This window comes from Sebastes fasciatus, chromosome 3 (assembly GCF_043250625.1).
Source record: "Sebastes fasciatus isolate fSebFas1 chromosome 3, fSebFas1.pri, whole genome shotgun sequence".
Lineage (NCBI taxonomy): Eukaryota > Metazoa > Chordata > Actinopteri > Perciformes > Sebastidae > Sebastes > Sebastes fasciatus.
The window spans coordinates 26869360-26891557 of NC_133797.1; the positions used below are offsets into that span (position 1 = coordinate 26869360).

At 38.9% G+C, this 22198-nt stretch overlaps 1 long non-coding RNA gene across 2 annotated transcripts; it reads right to left on the minus strand.

Moving 5' to 3' along the window:
• Window positions 1–5100: 5100 nt before the first annotated feature.
• LOC141764613 (uncharacterized) lies at window positions 5101–21965 on the minus strand. 2 transcript variants are annotated; one of them, XR_012593284.1, is made up of 5 exons: window positions 21024–21965; window positions 20392–20746; window positions 19154–19257; window positions 6255–6368; window positions 5101–6009 (listed from the first exon to the last, which is right to left on the minus strand). It is a non-coding gene; the product is annotated as an uncharacterized LOC141764613 (long non-coding RNA). The 2 variants fall into 2 exon arrangements; XR_012593283.1 differs by having other exon boundaries at window positions 20392–21965.
• Between the last annotated feature and the right edge of the window lie 233 nt (window positions 21966–22198).

The window sequence follows — 22198 nt, forward strand, 5'->3', positions numbered from 1 at the left end:
GAGAGAGAGAGAGAGAGAGAGAGAGAGAGAGAGAGAGAGAGAGAGAGAGAGAGAGAAATATTTCCAAGTGCAACTTTGTGAAAGATGTTCTAATTCTAATTCTAATTCTAATTCTAATTCTAATTCTAATTCTAATTCTAATTCTAATTCTAATTCTAGTTCAGCCTGTTTGTGATCATTTACACTCAGTTTATTGTGACGCTCTATAGTGGGTAAAAATCCACAGATCTCCAAAATAACAAGAAATTACAATTCTGTGATTTTATTTATATATTTGTGAATGATGGGAAATAGATCTTTGTACATGTTGTGAATAAATATTTCTGACTAAAAATCCAGCCTGTTTTGTGATCATTAATCATAATGGAATATATAGATTTTCATACAAGACACACAGTTCCATAATAAAGGAAACAGAAGTGATGTATTTGGAAAGAAAAGTTGCATTTCTAGGACCTCAAAGAGTTATAATGCCAAAACAAGATAAAAGTTAATGTCTTCCTTCTCAGTTTATTGTGACGCTCTATAGTGCATAAAAATCCACAGATCTCCAAAATCCCAAAAAAAGAGGAGGAATAAAGATAATAATGAGAAGAGAGAGAGAGAGAGAGAGAGAGAGAGAGAGAGAGAGAGAGAGAGAGAGAGAGAGAGAGAGAGAGAGAGAGACAGAGGGAGAGAGAGAGAGAGAGAGAGAGAGAGAGAGAGGAAGAGAGAGAGAGATATAAAGAGAGAGAGAGAGAGAGAGACAGAGGGAGAGAGAGAGAGAAAGAGAGAGAGAGAGATGGAGAGAGAGAGAGAGAGAGAAAGATGAGAGAGAGAGAGATTGAGATAGATAGATAGATAGAGAGAGAGAGAGAGAGAGAGAGAGAGAGAGAGAGAGAGATGGAGAGAGAGAGAGATTGAGATAGATAGAGAGAGAGAGAGAGAGAGAGAGAGAGATATATATATACATATATATATATATATATAGAGAGAGAGAGAGATGGAGAGAGAGAGAGAGAGAGATAGATAGATAGATAGATAGAGAGAGAGAGAGAGAGAGAGAGAGAGAGAGAGAGAGAGAGAGAGAGGGAGAGAGAGAGAGCGAGATTTCCAAGTGCAACTTGATTTTGGCCTACAAATTATTGATGAGAAATATACAGAAACGAACTAACATCTAAACAAGAACTTAGATATCTTTTTATGAAATAAAAGTAAATCAGGACTGCACTTGTTTTTCATGGTAAAGTGAATCATTTGGACAACAAGGCTGACTGGGCTCAAACTATCAAAAGCTCCAAAAGGCTCACTACTGTATTTGTGTACTATCTACCACTAGTCTAGTCCACAGACATGATCTGTGGGTTTACTGGGTTTACTGGGTGTCACAGCAGGTTTCCAGGAGGCAGACATGAGCCTGACTCCCACTGGGCCACCCGCTCCGGACTTAAACAAACCTGCAGTTAACAAAACCATTGACTCACCCAACACTCCCCCTTCCTTAACATTCAAATCTGTGATTGAATACAAAAACAGTTCTGGAACTAATAATGGAAAATAAAGATTTCCATACAAGAAAAGGCACACAGTTCCATAATAAAGGAAACAGAAGTGATGTATTTGGAGAGAAAAGTTTCATTTCTAGGACCCTTAAAGAGTTATAATGCCCAAAGAAGATAAAAGTTAATGTCTTCCTTCTGAACTTTAGCCAAGTTTGACTATTTCCATCTGTTTAGGGAAATGAGGTTGACTATTCATCAGGAGTAAAGAGGGACGTTATGCAGGGAAGACGGAGCCAACCCAGGCTAAAATGTGGCACTTGTTTATATGTAAAATGTGTTGTTTCTTCATTCAAACATTGAATCTAAGTGCAGCATTACATTACATCAGTGAGATCTTTCCCTCACTCTCTATAGAGGAAAGCCATATTGGTGAAGTTACTGATAGAAAGAGCTCTTTTGCTCCCGCTGAATAAGGAATTACTCTGATCAAAAGAGAATTGTTTTTGCCAACCTTGTGTCTGCTATATGTGACCACAGAGCTTCAATAAATGCATTAAACTGCTTCCAGGCTCCTTCTGTCTTTGTTTAAGTAAGTCGTATAGTGTTGGATTGTACAAAGGAGAAGTTAAAAAAAAAGGAGCAGGGGAGAAAACTCCTTTTTGTTTTTCTTTTTTTTTAAAAACCAAGGAGCCCCATTGTGGTGCATCTGAAAGGGGAGCAATCTTCTGCGTCTCTTGTGCTTTATCCTTGAGTGATTGCGAAGAAAAATAATCAACACCATGAAATCCAAGTTTCTCTCTGAGAGGAGTTCAAGAAAACACTTTTACCTCCCAGTTTTCCTTCAGAGAAATCATTACACATACCTCTCTCCGGTGCCATCTTAGGCGATAATGTCTTACCTTACTGTAAGACACCAACAAGCAAGGTGTGCTGTAGGTGTCCTCATGTGTTTGTTGACACGTATAGGGACAGATATGATGGATGGAAGAATCCTTTCTGGGTGGATGGGTACAGATGCATGGATAAGCCCACATTAACCGCATGGATGGTTGGATAAACCCACATTAACCAGCCTCTGACCAAAAAGACAAGCAACAAGAGAGCAAATGAAAGAAATGCAAGACAAGTGTTCACGCAGATGGAAAAGTGACAATACGATAAAAGAGGAAAGGCTTTGAAGGAATACTTGGATCCCTACAGCTCCAATATTGGTTTAAATCCTGACTCTAAACACAGGAAAAAAAAGACTCATGTTCAGCCAGATGAGAAAGATTTAGCACATCGCATGAATAATAATAAAATGAGCACGGATAAAAAGGGACTCCAAACCATTTATTGTCATGTAAACTGAGCCGCAGTGGTAAAGCTTCACTTTGAGAATGTTTGTCTTTCGCATTAATATCACATGCTGAACATTAACAATCCGATCTTTAGAGAAATTATTCATCACTGGGATGTCAAAGGAAAACGGAGTTCACTCTTTAACTGTGATGAGCTGAACTGAAGTCGGGCAAGTTTATGAGGGGGAAAAAACAAGTTTTATCAGCGTATGGAAAGAGGGACGGCGATGGGAATAAGTTCAAGACATTATTGTTCTCTCATATGTTTGTATTTTATAGATGTAAAATAATTCTTATCAAAACAAAACGGTAAATAAGTTGTACTATTTTGAGAAGCCTTGTGCATCCATTTACAATTAAAAGTTGTTTTGGGTTGATTTATTTATTTATTGTTATAGTGCAATAACTGTATTTAGAGCTGCACTTATATCTGCAGACATAAGACAATCAATACCCACCGTTCTCTTTATTGAAATCTTTGTATTTAATTCTTTATTGCAACTTGCACTTCTTATTTGTGACTACTTTTGTCCCAATACACTTCACGTTAGTATATATAGTATTCAGTAGCTGTAATTAATTGCTCATAATGTTGTGTTCTAGTTTTTAAAAGTTATCTATGTGTCTGTTCTTGTACTTCTGCTGCTGCAGTAACACCTGACTTTCCCTGTGTGGGATCAATAAAGTTGATCTTATCTTACAGCATCTAAAGGGGCTTTTCAAGAAAAGAAAAGGAAAAAAAAAATACATTTAATGAAAAATTAATTTTGGTCTCCATAAAATAATGTTTTCACATGTTTCCAGCAAGGGCAACAATGTTTATTTTATGTGGAATAATTTTCTGAAAATAAGTCTTTACTGTTAATCTGGTTTCACATGTAGCAAGAAAGTGGAAAGTAACTAAGTAGATTTACTCAAGTACAATTTTGAGGTACTTTTACTTGAGTATTTCCATTTTAAGCACTACATTTCAGAGGGAAAATATTGTACTTTTTACTCCATATATTTATCTGACAGTTGAAGTTATGAGTTACTTTGCAGAATAAGACTTTACAAACAAAACATATAATCAGTTTATAAAATATGATGCATTTTTATAGATGAAGTGACTCAACAGTAGGCTATGTAAAATTGTTGACATTCGCTCCACCTCGACCAACTACAACATTAAAATGCACCAGTAATTATTATCAAATATTACAATATGATATAATATATATAACAATAAACACTGATCGGGGTGATTCTGCATTTTACTTTTGATACTTTAAGCACATTTTGCTGATAACACTTTAGTACTTTCACTGAAGTGACATTTTGAATGGAGAACTTTTACCTGTATTGGAGTATTTTATACTTTAGTATTACTATGTAGGTATTTTGGTGAAAGATCTAAATTCTTCTTCCTCCTCTGGAAACAGAAAGCATACACAGCTTAATTTCTGCAATGCAACTTCACAGTAACGGTTTACAAATTAAACACTGAAAGTATGTAAATAACTGGCTAAATTATTTAACTGATAAGGGTAAACATTTTCAATTCTTTAACATTGTTAGAAATATCATGAATAAATTGTTTCCTCTATATTGTGCCTCAGTTTTTTTCTCACCCAAAGGATCCCCACCATTAATCTGAGGGGTCACTGGAAATAATCATCTCCTTACCGAGTCATTTTTGCTTGTAACTGGAGTCCCTACAGTCTTAACAAGATGACATTTGCAAGTGCAGAGAGCTATTTCTACTTTTTTCCCCAAAGTAAATCAGTTTGTTTCAAGTATTTTTTCACTGTACCTGCAGATTTTTTTTTCTGTAGTAAGAAAAAGGTTTTTCAAGAACATATATGATTTAATAAGATGGAGATATTGAAGAGTGATGATAAATGGGATGCAAAAGGAGAATTTTGTTTATTTTTTCTGACACTTTTTCGAATTATACTTTTTTTCTTTTTAAAGACTGGATACTTCAGGCCTCTAAAATCCTTCAAGTGAAACAATCTGAGAAGGAAAACTGCTCATGTCCACACCGAGGTCACGACCCGTGATGACACATATCTTCATTTTAAAGGAATAATTTGGACATTATGAGGAATACGCTTATTTGTTTTCTTGTCAAGACTTAGATGAGAAGATCACTCTCTATCCATTAAATATGAAGCTACAGCCAGCAACTGATTAGCTTAGCTTAGCACAAAGACTGGAAGCAGAGGGGACAGCTAGCCTGGCTCTATCCAACAGTCACAAGATCTGCCTACCAGCACCTCTAAGGTGCTAGGTTGGCTAGTCCGAAACAGAGTGAAATTTATACTTTTGGTTTATTTTATATTTAGTCTGGTTCGTTTTCACAGAGCACAAATTAAAGTGGACCAAAAAGAAAATAATTTATTGAGGGTCGTGTACTGCGTTCACAACGGGCTCAACAAACCGCACCAGAGTTCGATTAAAAAGGACTAAATGTTGGCTTATGAAAGCTCCCAACTCACAATCTAATATGTTATATCGTGTTTGTTTAATCTGTACAAAAACGACAAAAAAAGTGATAATTTGCAGGATGTTATGTGTCTGTCTGTTACTTGGCTGGGAATAGCAACTTAAATAGTCTGACACAAACCCCCCCCCATAAAACAATTATGATTTTTACACATTGTTTTTTGTAAATAAGTGAGATATAAAGATTTATTAATGGCCATTAAAGGTGCTGGTAGGCAGTTTTTGTTACCTTCGGACAGAGCTAGCTGTTGCCCCCTGCTTCCAGTCTTTATGCTAAGCGTCTACAACTGTATAGCCTACTGACTATCAATCCTCTCATCCATCTGTCGTGAATTAAAAGTATTTCCCAAAATGTCGAACTGTTACCTTTAAGGGGTCACAAGTGCAAACGGTTGGCTGCTGTCTCCCAAAGAGGGACCCACCCATTAAGTGTCTGAGAGCTCCTGTTTTGATCTTTGCACCCGTATGAGCACCAAAGTCAGGCTTAGACGGTTAGCTAAGCTTCTGAGAGTGCAACAGCAAATCTCTTTCCTTTACCCCGGTGTAGTGTGTTTGTGTTGCCCGTGTGTGTGTGAAGGAGGGGTACGGTCGAGCTTTGGGAGCGAAGCCAAAGAAGACGCTGTGAGAAACCCAACAGTCAGGGCTGGTTGGTAATCAAAGTCCTCCATCGGATCTCTGCCGGCTCACCTCAGGACGGTCGTCTGATCTCCAGCATGAAAAGACGGAGACACAGAGCAGAGGAGGGGAGGGAGGGAGGGGGAGACAGAAGAAGAGAGGGAGAGAAACAGTGAGAGATAGAGGGAGTGTTTGGAAAAGGGGGGAAAGGGATGAAGATCATTCCCACAACAGATAGCACTATCTCACAGGGTTTAAAGGGCCCCCTTTCTGTACACCTCCCCCTCCTCCTCCCTCCTCTCTCCTCCCTCCTCTCCCCCCCTCCTCTTACCAATAATGCCAAAACTTGGCAGCCAACCCAGAGCACATGAGCAACAGTTTCCCATCAGAGAGAGGCAGCCATCCTACTGCCTTGGCACCAGCGATGTCTGAAGAAAGACGGGCACTGTAAGGAGAGAGACAGACATGAATGGAGTCTGTTAGGAGAAAAGAAAACAGCACACATATCAATGCCTTTGGATTGTCTGGGAGTGAGAGCACATCACTGAAACTGACACAAAAAAAGACAATATTTGGTCTGATGAGGAGCAGAAAGGAAATATTTTCTAGACGTTTTTTTGTATTTTGCCCAGGCAGGCGAAAAAAAGTGACGTTACACTGAAAATATCAGATATGAAATTGGCTTTTTCACAGTCTTCTCTGCCCCCTGCTAAGGGATGAGGGCTTCACCTTTTTGCACTTGGCACAACCCTCCATGTGCTCACCAGCAATGCCATCAGATTATGCAAATCCATGGCGATGTCCCATTCAACACTACCTCCATTTAGAACTGAGATATTTGAGCCAAAAATGAATAGAGTGATAAAAGAAGCAGTGTTTTTAAAGGAGCGAGAGCAGGGTCAAAGACATCTCCGACAATAAATGAAAACATAATGAATACTGTACAGAATATCCCACTGTGGACCATCATTTCAGTCACTTGCTCTTTGTCTTCTTCTGTTGTTTTGTTAAGTTTTTCTCGTGTTAGAGCACGTCGGCCGCCGCAGCCGCAGACAATTTGAGAAATATGGAGGCAGCATGGGAACAGTCCAACAAGCGTGCAACAACACACTATAGAAAAAGAGTTAAAGAAACAAAAAAATTAACAAACAAAAAGAAACAAACTGGGACCAAACTCTTTGTTATTCATGGGAAAAAAAGAGCAAGCTTGTTAACTTGCACAATTAAGGCATCATTTGCCAAGAGAAAGTGCAGCTCTTTGTTTTTCGGGGGACAAAAGGTTGAGAGAGCGTGTTTTAAATGTGGCGCTGTGAGCTGCGTGAGGGTGGGTTTGGTTATCATGGTGTGCCACAACAAGGGGCACTTTTGTCACGAGCACAGACAGTGTGACATCGGAAAGTGCTCGAGATAAATCAGGTAATTTTGCATGGTAGTTAGACAAAGAGCGCCATACATTCCAGTTCCTGTGTGTGTTTATAAAGGGAGTAAAAAGGAGACTAATATAACAACAACACTGTGTGAGTAATTTCACAAGACGTCTCCAATAGAGTGGCATAATTTATGATTTAAGGCCTTTTTGTTAAAGACTAATGGCATTAAGTCGGAGAACATCAATAAATTATTCATATTTTGAAGAATATGTTAAATTAAAGAACCTTAATAAAGATATTTACCTAATTGTGCGTACATTTAGAAAAATCAACATCAGAAATTCAATTTCAAAATTGTTCTTGCAACATTTATGCTTTTGTTTTCAAGACTCTGACTCTCTTGTTTCTGGTTTCCTTATATACTGTAGCTACAGACCATTATCAGTCATGTGACTTATAGATATAAAACATTACATCATCTTTTTCAATATCAGTATCAGAATGAGACTTTATTCACCAAGTACAAGGGATTTGTTTTGTTGCAGGTGTCGATACGATAATAAAATATAAAAAAAAATAAGATAAAATAAAATAGCTAAAGAAGAAAGAGGAGAGATAAACAAAATACAACATTAACTGGGGGCACAAAGATTTTCAAAACAAATATATGATAAATATAAATCAAACATTATTACAACTAACTTTTCAAAATATTCTCTACCACATTCTTATAGTGGGGTCCGGGGATCCCCAGGGGTCAGTGGCACTCTGTCAGGGGGTCGGGGAAATAATTTGCAATAAATTATAAAATTGTGCTGGATCATTAAAAAGTGCATACTGTATCTACAGATGGGGACCATTTACACCAATAAAACCAGCACATTGTGTCCATTACTCCTACCCACGTTAGCTCTGGGCCAATAAAAACTCTGATATGATTGTGACACACAGCAATAAATTACTTTTAAGTTGAAGCACTTACTGAAAGTCAGCTTTAAATAAGTTAGCTTAAACGTCTGGATTTATTAGGACTATATGCTTGTTTTACTACTGTTCATTTCTGAGCACTTTTGAGATCAATTACTTGAAATGCAATTTGAATAAAATCACCCTCTGTTATTAACATTCCCCGCTGTGAGACTAATAAAGGATTATCTCATCTCATCTCATCTCATCTCATCTCAACATTCAAATTGAAATGTGTTTCTGTTTATCAATATCAAACAGGTCTGAAGTATTTAGAAAACAAATAGTTTCAATGGCATCTAAGTAGAACTGTAGATTTGGGTTTTTTCCACACTAAACTCGGTGCAATTACAGTTGAGTTCAACCAAAGGACACTTGGTGATTGTTGGAAAGAGTGACGACGACGGTTTAGGTGAGTTTTATTTTGTTTCTGTCCAGTTTGAATGAAGTGTTTTACGATGCTCCGCTATGTACAGCTGATCTCAACATAAACAAAAATACACGTGGATGATGGCGCAAGCTGCACAGAGAGGGGGGGGGGAATCGTACTCGAGCACCTTGGCGGAGGTCTGCGCTCTCCAAGTGCCATTCTAGTTCTATACTCTAATGCTTTTAGTTACACAATTAAACCTCTCTGGCTTAAACTGCCAAAATACAAACCCAGAACGTCTCCATCTTAACTTCAACCGTTTCATTGGAACTACTTTTTACCCAAGAAATAGTCCCGATGAAAATGGTTGACAGCATAATCTGTGAATAGTTCAGAATAACACAAACATTTCCACTGGAAAGAGATGCTTTTCAATTTAAAAAAAAAAAAAAAAAGACAATCAGCATTTCATTCACCTCCATTGAATCGGGACAGAAGCAGAAATCCTCAATGCTGGAAAATAACTAAATATATTTGCTCTAGTATAGTACTTTAAGTACAGTTTTGAGGTACTTAAATTTGATGCTACTTCGACTAGAGGGAAATATTGTACTTTTTACTCCGCTAGATTTCTTTGTCAGATGTGGAGGCAATTTCTGTAAAGAAGGACTCGAAAATCAAGAGAAAGTCTTTTAAAGGTTTAATAAACACTTGCAAGTGGGCAAACAACCATCAACATAAATGTTCAAGGCTAAGAGCCCAGAGGCTCTCCGTTTCGTGACATTTATACCCTTGCGTGCAGGCTCACAGTCGTATATCTCTCATTGTCTGTCTGACTGACACTTCCGTCCTTTTTAGGGTTACTTGTCCTCAAATAGGCTCTACAAGTTCGTTGACTAGGTGACCGACACCGAAACAGAAATAGGCCTTAAGGGCAATGAGTGTCACCTGTCATGACCTTAGGAATGTGCGCATGTTTGTATTTTTCCAACACATCAGATTAATACTTTTCACACAAAACATTTGATGATCTTATAAAATATGATGTCTTACTAAAGATGAAACCCACGCAACAGAGTGCAAAGCTGTTAGGCTTCACGTTGATGACATGAACTACAACACTGCTACTTTTAGTTTTACTTTAGTAAAGTAGTAAAAGCATAGAGCAGATTAAACCAAAACTTTCAGCATGGCTGGATACCATCAGAGTAATTGAAAAACAATGTGCTCTTTTGTAATTTGGGTGAACCTGTCCTTTAAATTATACAACAAGTGTTCATCAAAACAGTCTCTATGTTCCTGGTCAATCATAGTTTGAGTGAAATCCTGCAGGACGTTACTAGAAGCAGAGCAAAATGGAAATAAATCAATTATCCCATCGAGTAGTGAACTGCTCTCGTGTCTGTCGTCACTTCACTTTCTATTTCCCGGCATCACACACTTTACTCGCCTCTGGAGTGGAGCTCAAGATCTCCAGCAGCACTGGAATTCCCATCTTGGGATTCAATGAGGAGAGACATCCTTTCAGCTTCAATCACTCTCGTGCTTGTGAGGCTGCATTCACGTGTGAAGGTTTTCTTTGAGAAATCCTTTAGGTTGTACTGAGGCTGGTTTTATTCCTGCCAGGAATCTTTCTCAAACATAACGCTTCAGTGGCGAACGGAGAATATGAAAACCGACAACGTGAATCGGGAGAATGCAACATGAAGCTCTTTGGGGATGTGAAAGGCCGTGTGTGTGTGATGTGGTCAGACGGTCACAGCTGAGGCACCTGACAAACTTGACGCCCCGGTCGACTCTTTGCAGGGCGATAAAGAAAGGGTAAATAAAACCCAGAGGTCCTAATGTGCTCCCTGTGCGCTTGGCTGGACTCATGAGGGGCGAGCATGGTATGTTTGCCCTTTTGTCCGGCGAGATGACGGACGCTCCTCCGTATTTAGCTGTGTCCGGGGCCAGCGTAGGGCCAGCGAGGGGGGACCCCGGGGCACCACAGGTCACCCTCTGAGGTCACCATCTGAGTAACCAATCCAGAAAAATAAATAAAAGAGAAATGAGATTGGCAGCCAGTGAGGGTCGTAGACTTCATTTCAAGTGACTGCATGCGATCAAACTGAATGAGATCCAGCATATATATTTTCTCGTGTGAATGTTGATAGTGTGACTGAATGCTTTTAATTGAGCTGAAAGAGCTCCTTTTTTTAAAGGATAAATGACGATGAAGCAGAACCAAAGAAAGACGTCCACACACCAAGAGCACAGACACTGACAGACAATGGCAGCGATTTTCAAAATAAGAAACAATATTGTAAATTTGAAGAGTGTTTCTTTTTGGTTTCACAGTGTTTTAACAGTCTGATTGGTGATATGTCAGTGGTCATCGTGGTGGTGGGCGAAGCGGTCATACCCTCAGTGACCTCACCGTGACCTTCACAGCAGGGCACCCATGTCCGACACCAAGAACATGATGCAGCACAACACAGACTATGGAACAACAACCACATAAGGCAGTAAATCAGTTTGAAAAAAAGCAAGTCAGTCATCAAATGAGACGGACTGAGCTGCCTGAAAACCAGCGATTTTATGAAGTTTTAACATCAGCTGTTGGTAAATTGTGTTTAGTTATGTGTCTAGTTAGAAAAAAAGGCAACCAAAATAAGTGTAGTAGTTTTAAATTGGTGTTGAAAAGAAACTTTATTTTAGGTGTAGAAGAATTATAAAAGGCCTTATTTCAACCTACAAACAAAGAACCTCTAACAGTACATTGGATCCCTGTACACAGTAAAACAATACAAACTACAGAAATGTTCCCACATATATGTAGATAAACAGCACATCAGACTGGGGACATTGTGTTGACATGGACAGTATTAAAGGCCACCTGTGTATATTCTGAATTCTGATAATAATGAAAAGAGACATTATTTATTCTAATGTACACCCTGTTTTCTATCCCTGGTCACAGCATGTGGATCTAAGAGCAGTTTTTAGTTAAAGTTCAAGTGTCTTGGTGCGGTTTACCAAATTAAACAAGCTGCTTTTAACCTTTGCTTCATTCAAATGACCGGACTGCAAACATTGCAAGTGTCTGAACCTGTTAGACTGGTGTTGAACAAATAGAAAAGAGTTATCATTTCTATTACATAGTCTTTATCGGTTTTGTATATTGCTCCACCCCTTCTTCAAATAAAGTATTTTTTAAGTTAATTTTTTCGATACATAAAATTAAATAAAGTTTCTTTTCAAAAGCAATTTAAAACTACTACATTAATTCTGGTTGCCCCTTTTTCCAACTAGACACATAACAAAACACAATTTGCCAAGAGCTGATGTTAAAACTTCATAATGACAGTACTGACATTGTAGTATCCATCACAAAACCTAATGCAGATTAGATTAATTCATCCTCTGGTTTCAGTTGTCATAAATTTGAATTGACTGACTACTTTACAAAAGGTGATTGAGTTGTTTATGCTTATATTGTTCCCAGCAGTGATCACTTAAAACTATCTTCAGGTAAATGTATGAATTCATTCAAATAATTTTTTTTTTTTTCATATTTGAGTGGGGAAGTTCATTCATAACATTGGGAACGTTATGAGTAGTAGTATGACAAAATAATCTTAATATAACGTCTGCTTAATAGCTTTTTACCCAATCCCATGCTTTATTAGCAAACAATATATTATAATTGTAATATCCGTTCACTGAGACCGTGAGATGCAGATGAAAACTGTACAAAAAAATATATTAAGTGGAGTTAAGATTATTTTGACCCACTATTTTTCATATTGTTTCTATGACTTAGCTGCAGAATATTAGCCCAGCTGCCCCCTCTGAACTCCCGCTATCAGCACAGAGCCAACATACACACAAAGGAGTGGTTTTTTTATACTCAACATTAACACCCATTAGGAAAACAAACAAGGGCTCAAGAGTGCATTATTCAGACGTATCTGCTGCACTCAGAGTTGGCAGCTCTGCCCTACCAACATGCCAACATCGGGGGTGACTCTCAGGGTTCCCGAGGCGGGGCTGGGATCCATTCAAACTGCGATCAGACAAACTGTGAATATCTCAACAGACAGATACAATTTTACGTTGTTTGGTATCATACATTAATCTAGAAAATGCCTTCAATGTCACAAAAGTACATGATTTGTTTAGTAAAGACAATATAGCAAATTTCTGAATAATGGGGTAAAAATACTGTATATAAAGATAAATATATTATCATGTCACTATTTGCAGATACTCTCCCTCTGCTCTGTGTAATACATAAGACATTTAAACCATTACGTTATCAGTCTGACAGAGATAACAACATATGCTTGATTGCACAAACATATTATTACAGCTATCTGTGGACAAAACCCATTAATGAAGTAAATCCTAAAAAAAATCTGTATCATGATGAGTGGCTTGCTACGAGAATTACATTTTTGTTATCTCAACTCATGAAATCATCATAAAGTAAGAACAATTTCAAAACGTTTAAGTTAACGAGAGAGTGCCAAGAAGTTTTATGTTTTCATTCCAAAGTAGTGTTGGTAAAAAATGCACTACATGCATAAAGATGCACCCGTTTAAAATGTTATACCAACTGAACGCTGAGCTGAAATGCCTATGGAAACCCTGGTCTATAGGGTTTCGGTTGTGGAGTTTCAGACTGAGAAATAGGAGGATTAAAAACAGCCGCAGAACAAGCCAGCGTTTGTGAGGAGAAGACACCCACAGATAACTTTCTGAATGGCCGCTTACGCTTCTCCTTTTCTCTCCCCATCATAAGATAGGAGAGGAGGAGAAAAAGGACTAACAAGATGCACATTTTACATTGAAAACTGTTATTGTTCCCCTCCTAATCTGGCCCACCATCTGAGAGGAGGGCTGCGCTAAAGAGCGGGGGGCTTTAACGGGAGGACGAGAGCCAACTCTGCAGGGACAGGGGAGGAGAAGGGGAGAGAAAGGGGGGAGGCAGGGGGTTGGTCTTTGGCTTTAAGGAGGGGATCAGTTGGGAAGTGTAGAATGGATGTTTCTTTTTCTCTATGGGGGGAACTTTGTATTTGACTGTTGTTTGTATCTGTCTTTCAGGGGCCTGATCCCCGTGGGCCTGGACAGAGAGATGCCTCTATATGTGTTAGCATGTGTGGAGCAGTGAGTGTGTCTATATATGTGTGTGTGTGAGGCAGAGAGAGAGAGACTGATGGTGGGATCTACCCCTCTTCTTTCCTACAGCTGCAGCTCAGCGGATTAGCCGTCATCCACAAGGCAACATTACACAAGTAGCCTTTGAACAAAAGTCATGGATACTATTAATGATATGGTAATCCGTAATGGAGCTACCTCCCAGTAGTGATTATACTGACATGGGAAGAATGTCCAAGAGTCCTGGACGCAACTACCCAAACAACACTGTGGCTATTGTTGGCAGGCCTGGTCTGAGGCCTGCACCTACATCCACTGGCATCAGCCGACCAACAATCCCTTCCTCCTACACACACACACACACACACACACACACACAAACTGCCCCCTGCTTTCTTGACACCCTTCCCTCCACCCCGATCACCCTATGAATAAAAATGAAAACCCAAAAATGGATGGAGAGAAAGAGAGGGAGGGAAGGGGTGGGAGCGGAGGGGAGAAAAACAAAGTGTCTTGGCCAGGATCAGCCAGGGATTTCTCCCTATGTGGTTCCCACACACTGACTCGAGCTGGATCCCTCCTCTCTCCCTCTCTCTCTCTCTACGCAGTCCATCCTTTCTCCTCTCAGCCAGGGAAGACCACACAAACACTAAATGATTTCATGATTTAATCTGGGACAGTGGTGGAGAGGATGAGAGTTGAGTCAGTGCTCCGCTTTTCATTCCTGGGGGTGCTACGAGGCGCTGCGGTGGGTGTGTTGGGGTGGAGGTGGAGGGTGGAGGGTGGAGGGTGGAGGGGAGGCCACTGTTTGCCTGGGTAAATGCTCTCCGTTGGACAGGCTGGGTCACAGCGGGGGTGTTTAACTCTAAAAACTTGTCCCTTTTAAATACAATTACCAATTTCTCTGTTCACTGCAGCCACTAATCCACTCTGATGTTAGTCCAGTTACTGAGGTGAACACACAACTCAGGGCTCAACAATAAGAATTGGCAAGTAAAATGCCAGGTCGGGCTCGTAAATCTAGTCCTATTGGGCAAGTGGTAAAAAGAATTAAAAAGATAGTTTTTTCTGGAGTTGATGATAGAAGTAGCTAAGGACTGGAGTGAGCCATCTCGCTTCATTCTCGTCTCTATTGAGAGTTGCACATGCGCGGTATTGATCAGGAACTTGCGAGAAAATGACGGCAGGTAAAAACAAAGTTTATGAGCCGAAGAAAAAGCGAGAATTTCAATTATAAACAGGAGTTTAGTTGGGTGACATTATGATGTGGGCGAAACCAGATTAATTTACTTATTTAAAGAGTAAACATGACAATTAACTTTGGTCTTTGTCGTTATTTGATAACTACTTATAAATAAAACTATTTGTATAGGGCAAGTCAAAAATTAGTGGTGCAGTGGTTAGCACTGGCGCCTCACAGCAAAAGGGTTGAATCCGGCGTCTGTGTGGAGTTTGCATGTTCTCCCTGTGTTAGAGTGGGTTTTCACCGGGTTCTCCGGTTTCCCTCCCACAGTCCAAAGACATGCAGGTTAGGTTAATTGTTGACTCTAAATTGCCCGTAGGTGTGAATGTGAGTGTGAATGATTGTCTGTCTCTATGTGTCAGCCCTGCGATGGACTGGCAACCAGTCCAGGGTGTACCCCGCCTTCGCCCAATGTCAGCTGGGATCGGCTCCAGCCCCCTGACGGGATAACCGGTTCACAGATGGATATTTCTGACCCATTTGCACGACTGGGCAAGTGAAAAATATCATTAACATTGAACCTTCCCTGCAACTGTGCACAATGTGTGTATGAATTAATAATATAATGTAAAGAAATGATGTGCATAGCATTTTTGTGCAAAACCAACAGATTAGATTGTATGTAGCAACTCATACAGTCATGTTCCTCTTTAACTGCTCAAAGAACATACGTAACATAGTTTTAACAGCTCAATAATTCATGACTTTTTCTGACTTCATTAGAAATGCTTATAAACAGGATTTTGAAGTGATGACATGTTTCAGAATAAATTGCTGCTCAAGATCCCTAGCTGTAAAATATGGTGAAATACAATGAATATTTATATGCTTTATATCTGTGATTGGTTTGGTTACTTTTTACGCAGCACTACACCCCCCAAATCCCAAATAAATCTATTAGGAGTTTTTACAGTTCATAAGAGGTGGAGCAGCGAGTTAGGCCTTGAAATACAGGAACGTCCCTGTGTAAGTCTGTGACATGACATGTTGGCAAAGAAACTGTATGTATTTTTGGTCATGCATTGCCCACATGACATAGTTACATAAGAAGCTCAGTTTATGGTAAATCTATACTTTTCTACATATTGTGTTTTAGTAAGATCAGAAGTAAAGAAAGAAATATTTGAAGGTAAAAAAAGGTTGATATTGCAATTACTATTATTTTTTACCTCAAGCAACAGGTAGATAAGCCGGAGCTAACGAAACACAAAAGGTTAATGTAAAATGTAATCATTATGTATATTGCTATCATGCACAGAGTAATTAGGCATTAGTTTGTCGTACTGTAACTATGGTAACTATGGTGTCTGTACTGCATGTGTTTTATGTACTGATAAACACCTTTTACATTACATTTCTTTATGTGATTCATTTATGAATCTGTGCATTTATCATTTATTCGCTGTCTTTACCTCATTGTTCCTAAAAGAGGCTCAGAGAATATCCCAGCATGCATTAGGGGAAATAAGGTAAACACTGAGCTCAGGTCACTTGTCCACCACAGAGCTAACTCCTTATAACTAAGTATATTGTTAGTATGGGGAAGATTGTTCAGTTTAAAAAAAAAGTATCAAGAATAAGCAGGGTTAAAAGGTAAATACTGTATCTATGCCTAGATGGTGTTGACTGTTAAGGAGTTGAATGCAAGCAATTTAACGTTGCACTTCATTATGTTGGGTCAAGATCCAAAAACGTATAGTTTCACATTTCCCAAAATGCAAACAATAACATATTATTTAAGGCTTTGTCAGTCCCCTTGCGTCACTTTACAGTTACAGTAAACACGTGCTTAACGTTGTCAATTCAAACAAAAACACTTGCTTAGGTTTAGGCAACAAAACCACTTAGTCAGGTTCATGAAAAGACATCATGGTTGGGCTTAAAATGACTACGTTTGTGAAGTGAAAATGAAACCGCACGGAACACAAAAAGCGGCGTCCTGAATGAAATCTTTGTGTTTGTTGGACCCATTACTAATAAACTGACCTATGTGTGTAAAACTGGCAGAGTGACCCTTTGAATAAGATTTGTACAAACTGTTTCATGCTCTATGGGGGGACCCAGAGACTGAGTTAAAGTTAAATTAAACTTTGCAAAGGTGTTGACTCTAACATGCAGCAAAAATCATTTTGAATGAGACAAGATGCAAGTGTTGATAGCAGAGAGGCAGACAGGTCCAGTGTGAAGACATTCAGCAGCAAAAAGGTCACCATAACATGTGAGCCCCGCCCACTGAGATTAATCTGGCAGATATTATGCCTCCTAGATACCACACACACACACACACACACACACACACACACACACACACACACACACACAGACCAGACCAGACAAGATAAGACAAGACAGACAGACTTTCAAAATTAAAACCACAGTTCCCATAAACTGCAGGTTAAACTAAAGTGATTGATATTTGAGTTAATTGAAAAACCAATATTGAGAAATGCTGCTATAAATTCTGGCAGGATTTTTGTAAGTGTTGTGAATGAAGTGTGTTAATGTGTGTGTTTGTTTATGTGTGAAGGCGGTTATGCCTTCAACATTTTATAATAAAACGTTTCACCAGAAAAGGTTAAATTTTCTTGAGAAAATTCAAGTGTGGCCGCTTACGCTGAAAACTGTGCTTGCAAACACCACAAACAAATGTCTTAAATATGAATTGTTTGCCTGTGAGTTGCAGTGTGAGAGATGTAGTTAAAGTTGAAGCGCTTAAAGCAGTTGAAGTGTCTGTTGAATTTGAAGCACTGAAAGGGTTTCATGTGTCTGTTGAAGTGTCAAAGATGAAAGCAGTTTGATTATCAGTTAGCAATGACATTGAAATTGAAATATCAGAGTTAACTGACACGTCAGCTATCTCTGATATTTCAATGTCAAACTGAAGTGTTTAACCAGTGGGAAACCTCCGGGTCTAAGAAGTGAAGCCAATGCAGAAGTGCCTTAAACTTGCATTCTTTCTAATAGCCAGCAGGGGGCGACTCCTCTGGTTGCAAAAAGTCTGATTGTATAGAAGTCTATGAGAAAATGAGCCTACTTCTCACTTGATTTATTACCTCAGTAAACATTGTAAACATGAGTTTATGACCTCAATCGCTAGTTTCAAGTCTTCTTCAATACAGCATGGTGATCATTTAGTAAATTATGGTCCCACTTAGAGTCACATAGACCATAAAGCAGGGTATGCTTTGAACGGGAGCCCATCTACAACGCTGTATCCAGTTCTCTTCATACATCCATGATGCTAACGGTACCTGGTCCCGCCGGAGCTCTCTCCACCACCTCGTCCAGATATGGACACTTCTGGCTCCAAACAACCGAGATGTTGACCGCCAAAATGCCAAACGCAAGGCTTCAAAACAAGTCCACAACCGATGGGCGAGGTCACGGTGGCTACGTCCACTTCTTATATACAATCTATGGTTTAAAGAAGCGATTTGAAGCGGTTTGTTTCGAGAGGGCCTGTTAATTTATGCAAATTTAAAAACAACATTTAAAATACCACTTCTTAACCATTAGGCTGCCTCTGGATCAGTACTCTTTGTAACAGCTCTGTCCTTGCTTGACTGATATGTCAAAGTTGAGGACACGGAGGAAAGAAGAGAATGAAAATACCACACAGGCACTGACACAGGGATCAATCCGATTGGAATGATTTTGCATTTCTACGTTTTGAATAAAAATGAGTGCGCTAGACGGTGGAGCAGTTTGATTAGTGGGATCCTTAAGTCCCTCGAAGCCTTCACGGCCCATTCTCTCTTCCGTCACTGCGAAGAAGAAAAGTCCTCTTTCTCTCTTTTCAGAAGTCCCTTGGTACCCCGGCTTTTTCCTCACTGTTGGTATTACAAAATCCCCATTCAAAACAACCCTTGTCACCTGTCAACTAAGCCAGGCTGGTTTGCTAGGTCTTTATCCTCAGCACATACACTCACACGTACACAGAGGCTGACTCCCTGCCCCCACCTCCATTTATGCACATATCCCCTACATTCATAGAAAATACATAGACACAGACACAACCGCAAATCCCAACCGCACACACACACACACACACACACACACACGCCCACCCACTCACACATGCTCACACACTAAAACCACATGTCTGAGAGCTGTTACTATAGCAGTTTAAAATTCATTACCCTGTTCACTTTAACAAACGTCCACACTGGGATGGGCTGCTTTCAGCTGCGGCCCGAGACTTCACGTGCTGCAAGAAACGAGCCTGTTGCATCGCGGGCCAAATCTGCTGACAGAATAAGACAAATTCATACAATCAGGAAACGTTTAGACGTATATGGGGATTACAAGTAAAAGGTAAAATTAAAGTTTGAACTTGTATTGCAGTAGGTGCAGAACAGTTTGCATACTGACAATCTGTAAACTCCTCATAAACTTCCTGATGACCCAACAGCTCCAATACTTATGCAATATACAATACAATAAGACAAATACAATGTACAAAATGAGATGCCTGTTTTTTTTTTAAAGGGTTGAAGCAGCGGCCTTACTGGAATTATTAAGAAATATAAGTATAATACTGGTGTACATAATAGTTCGTAATAGTTTTTTTCTGTTATCTTATTAATCTTCTTGATTATACTTTTAAGATTTTATCTTATTCATATAATGTCATTTTAACCCCTATGTTTTATATGGTGATGCTATTATTCAGCTATGACACTCTAATCTCAGTGAGGCCCTAATAAAGTGATATAAACTATATTGTACGTTATTTACATTTTGCATTGAATAAAATACAGGACATATAGATTTTTTTAAAAACTTTAAAAAACTGCAAAATTAGGTGCCACTTCCTAATAAGCAATACTTTATAAAGTGTTGTTTTTGATGGTCAATTAATCACATATACATTTTTATTTACAGATCAGAAATAAGCCATTTATGACAATTTATTAACATGTACTCTTGCAGAATTGATGGTTTATTATGAGTAATGTAATTAGTAATAATTAATTCACTTTCTAATAAGCCTTCAAGTCTGCAGTTATAAATGCTACATCTTTAATTAAAGGTTATTATAACAGCTTACAGCTACATTATAGAGTGTTATAAACCATACATAAGGTGTTTATATACTGCTTGTAAATGTATATATGGGGGTAAAATGAATGGTTATGCCAACATTTGATAATTACCTTCATGTACAAAAACACAGATAATGACTTTGCATTACAGTTTGTTTGCAGAGATTGTAGTGGTTGATGATGTTTGCATTTTTACTCAAATAAGATAAAGTGGCATCTGTGTGTGCGCCTGTGTTGGGAGGAGCATTGCTGCATCCCAAACTGCCATGACGATGGGGCAGTGAACATTTCCGTTGTCGACCAGTGAAAGCTTGTGCAGCAGCTGTACAAACCTGAGCTTAAGTCCTGAGTTGCAGCTTCACTCTGGGGAGGGGGGAGAGGAAGGACGAGGGAGGAGAAACACGGTGGTGGAGGGGAGAGGGGGTGTTTAACTGATGGCCGTAGAGAAGCGTGAGGGTCACAGCAGAGGGTGGTCATCCGGCCCGGTCACTTAGCCAAGGCCCAGCGTGCCCCGAGCAGCCGTCGCTCATTAACCCGCTGACAGGAGCTCCGGACATCGAGGAGCTTCGCCCCACACAGAAAGGTCACGGGGTCAATCAGCCCTCTCTCCGGCCATCAAATCAAGATGGACGCACAAGCAGCGACTTATCCCCAAATCAAAGGGTCAGTGATGCATTGTCAGGCACACTAACAACACACACACACACACACACACACACACACACTGAGAAACACACATCAAAACAAATTGATTTATCAAAGGTGTTAAGGCTTTTTTAGACTAATCTACTTTAAGGTTTTCAGATCATCTTAAACCGTGTTTCAACAGAGACAAGAGGAGCATAAAGACATTACATTGGGCTCAGCGTGTGTGACATTGAGAAGATATTTGTGCTTTTAATTTATTTATTAGCAGAGGGTGTAAATGTGAAGGGTAGAATAGAATAGAAATGTATCCACTCACCTTTGGTGAAGTAAAAACAAAATGCTTTAATAAGCATTTTATCAGTGATGGTCAAATTATACAAACGGTAAATATTAAAAGTCTGTTTTGTATCTAACTTGGGAAACAGTAATGTGGGGCTGCAATATTAATTATTTTCATTAGCGAGTAATCACTTGATTTTTTTTTATTATTATTTAATAAATAGATGAATAAAGTTCCCTTCACTTCAAATTGCTGAACACACAATTCAAAACCCAAAGAACAATAATATTAAATAGAGAAAAGCAGCAGATCTTCACGTTTAAGAAAAATGTTTGATGTTTTTTGCTTGATAGATGATTTAAAAGATACAAAATGATTGTTGATTCCTTTCAGGCTTTCCTGTTGTAATTTGTAGCAGAGGCAGGCCATCTCGCCTGAAGCACCTCCACTAATCATAAATATTAATACACCTTTATGAAATAGCTGTTTCAAACAGCAAACGCAACATATATTTAATGTGAGCAGCTATTGTTTAAGCTGTTTAGGGCTGTCAAGATATCAGATTTTCACGATTATCGTAGCCAAAATAATTCACAATAACAATATTATTGCTATATCTATAGAAAATTTAAAAAAACAAAACTAAATAATGCTATCAGTCAGATTCATCTTTGTTCATTTTGCATCTTGTCTCTTTTTTGGCAAATTAATTACACTCATATTACGAGTGTAAGGAGGTGGAGAGAGTCTGTAACCATAACTGTATATATTAAATGATTTAAGAGGTGCTGGATTATTTTCATGACATCACCACATGTGTATTATTAACACAAAATCAATATTTAATTTTTAAATATCACGGTTGTCGTCAACACCGTTATAGATCATTTCACAGTTGTAAACATTTCGAATGTGTCCCAGTTTATTTCCTGTTACAGTGTATGTGAATGACATCAGCTGACAGGAAGTAAACATGGACCCAAGTGATCGCGACACCCCCTGAAGCCGTCATTCACTAAACTGATCCCATTAAGATCTGGTGGGTTTACCTCCTCGGCTGAACTATTTTCCTGGAGAACTCTGAATTTTCTGATGATCAACTGATCAATTAACTGACAAATTGTTTTCAGCTATGCATTATCATAAATCATCCTTGAAATAAATCATAATATTAAGGGCACACATTTTGGTTTTTGAGTGGAGTTTTATCA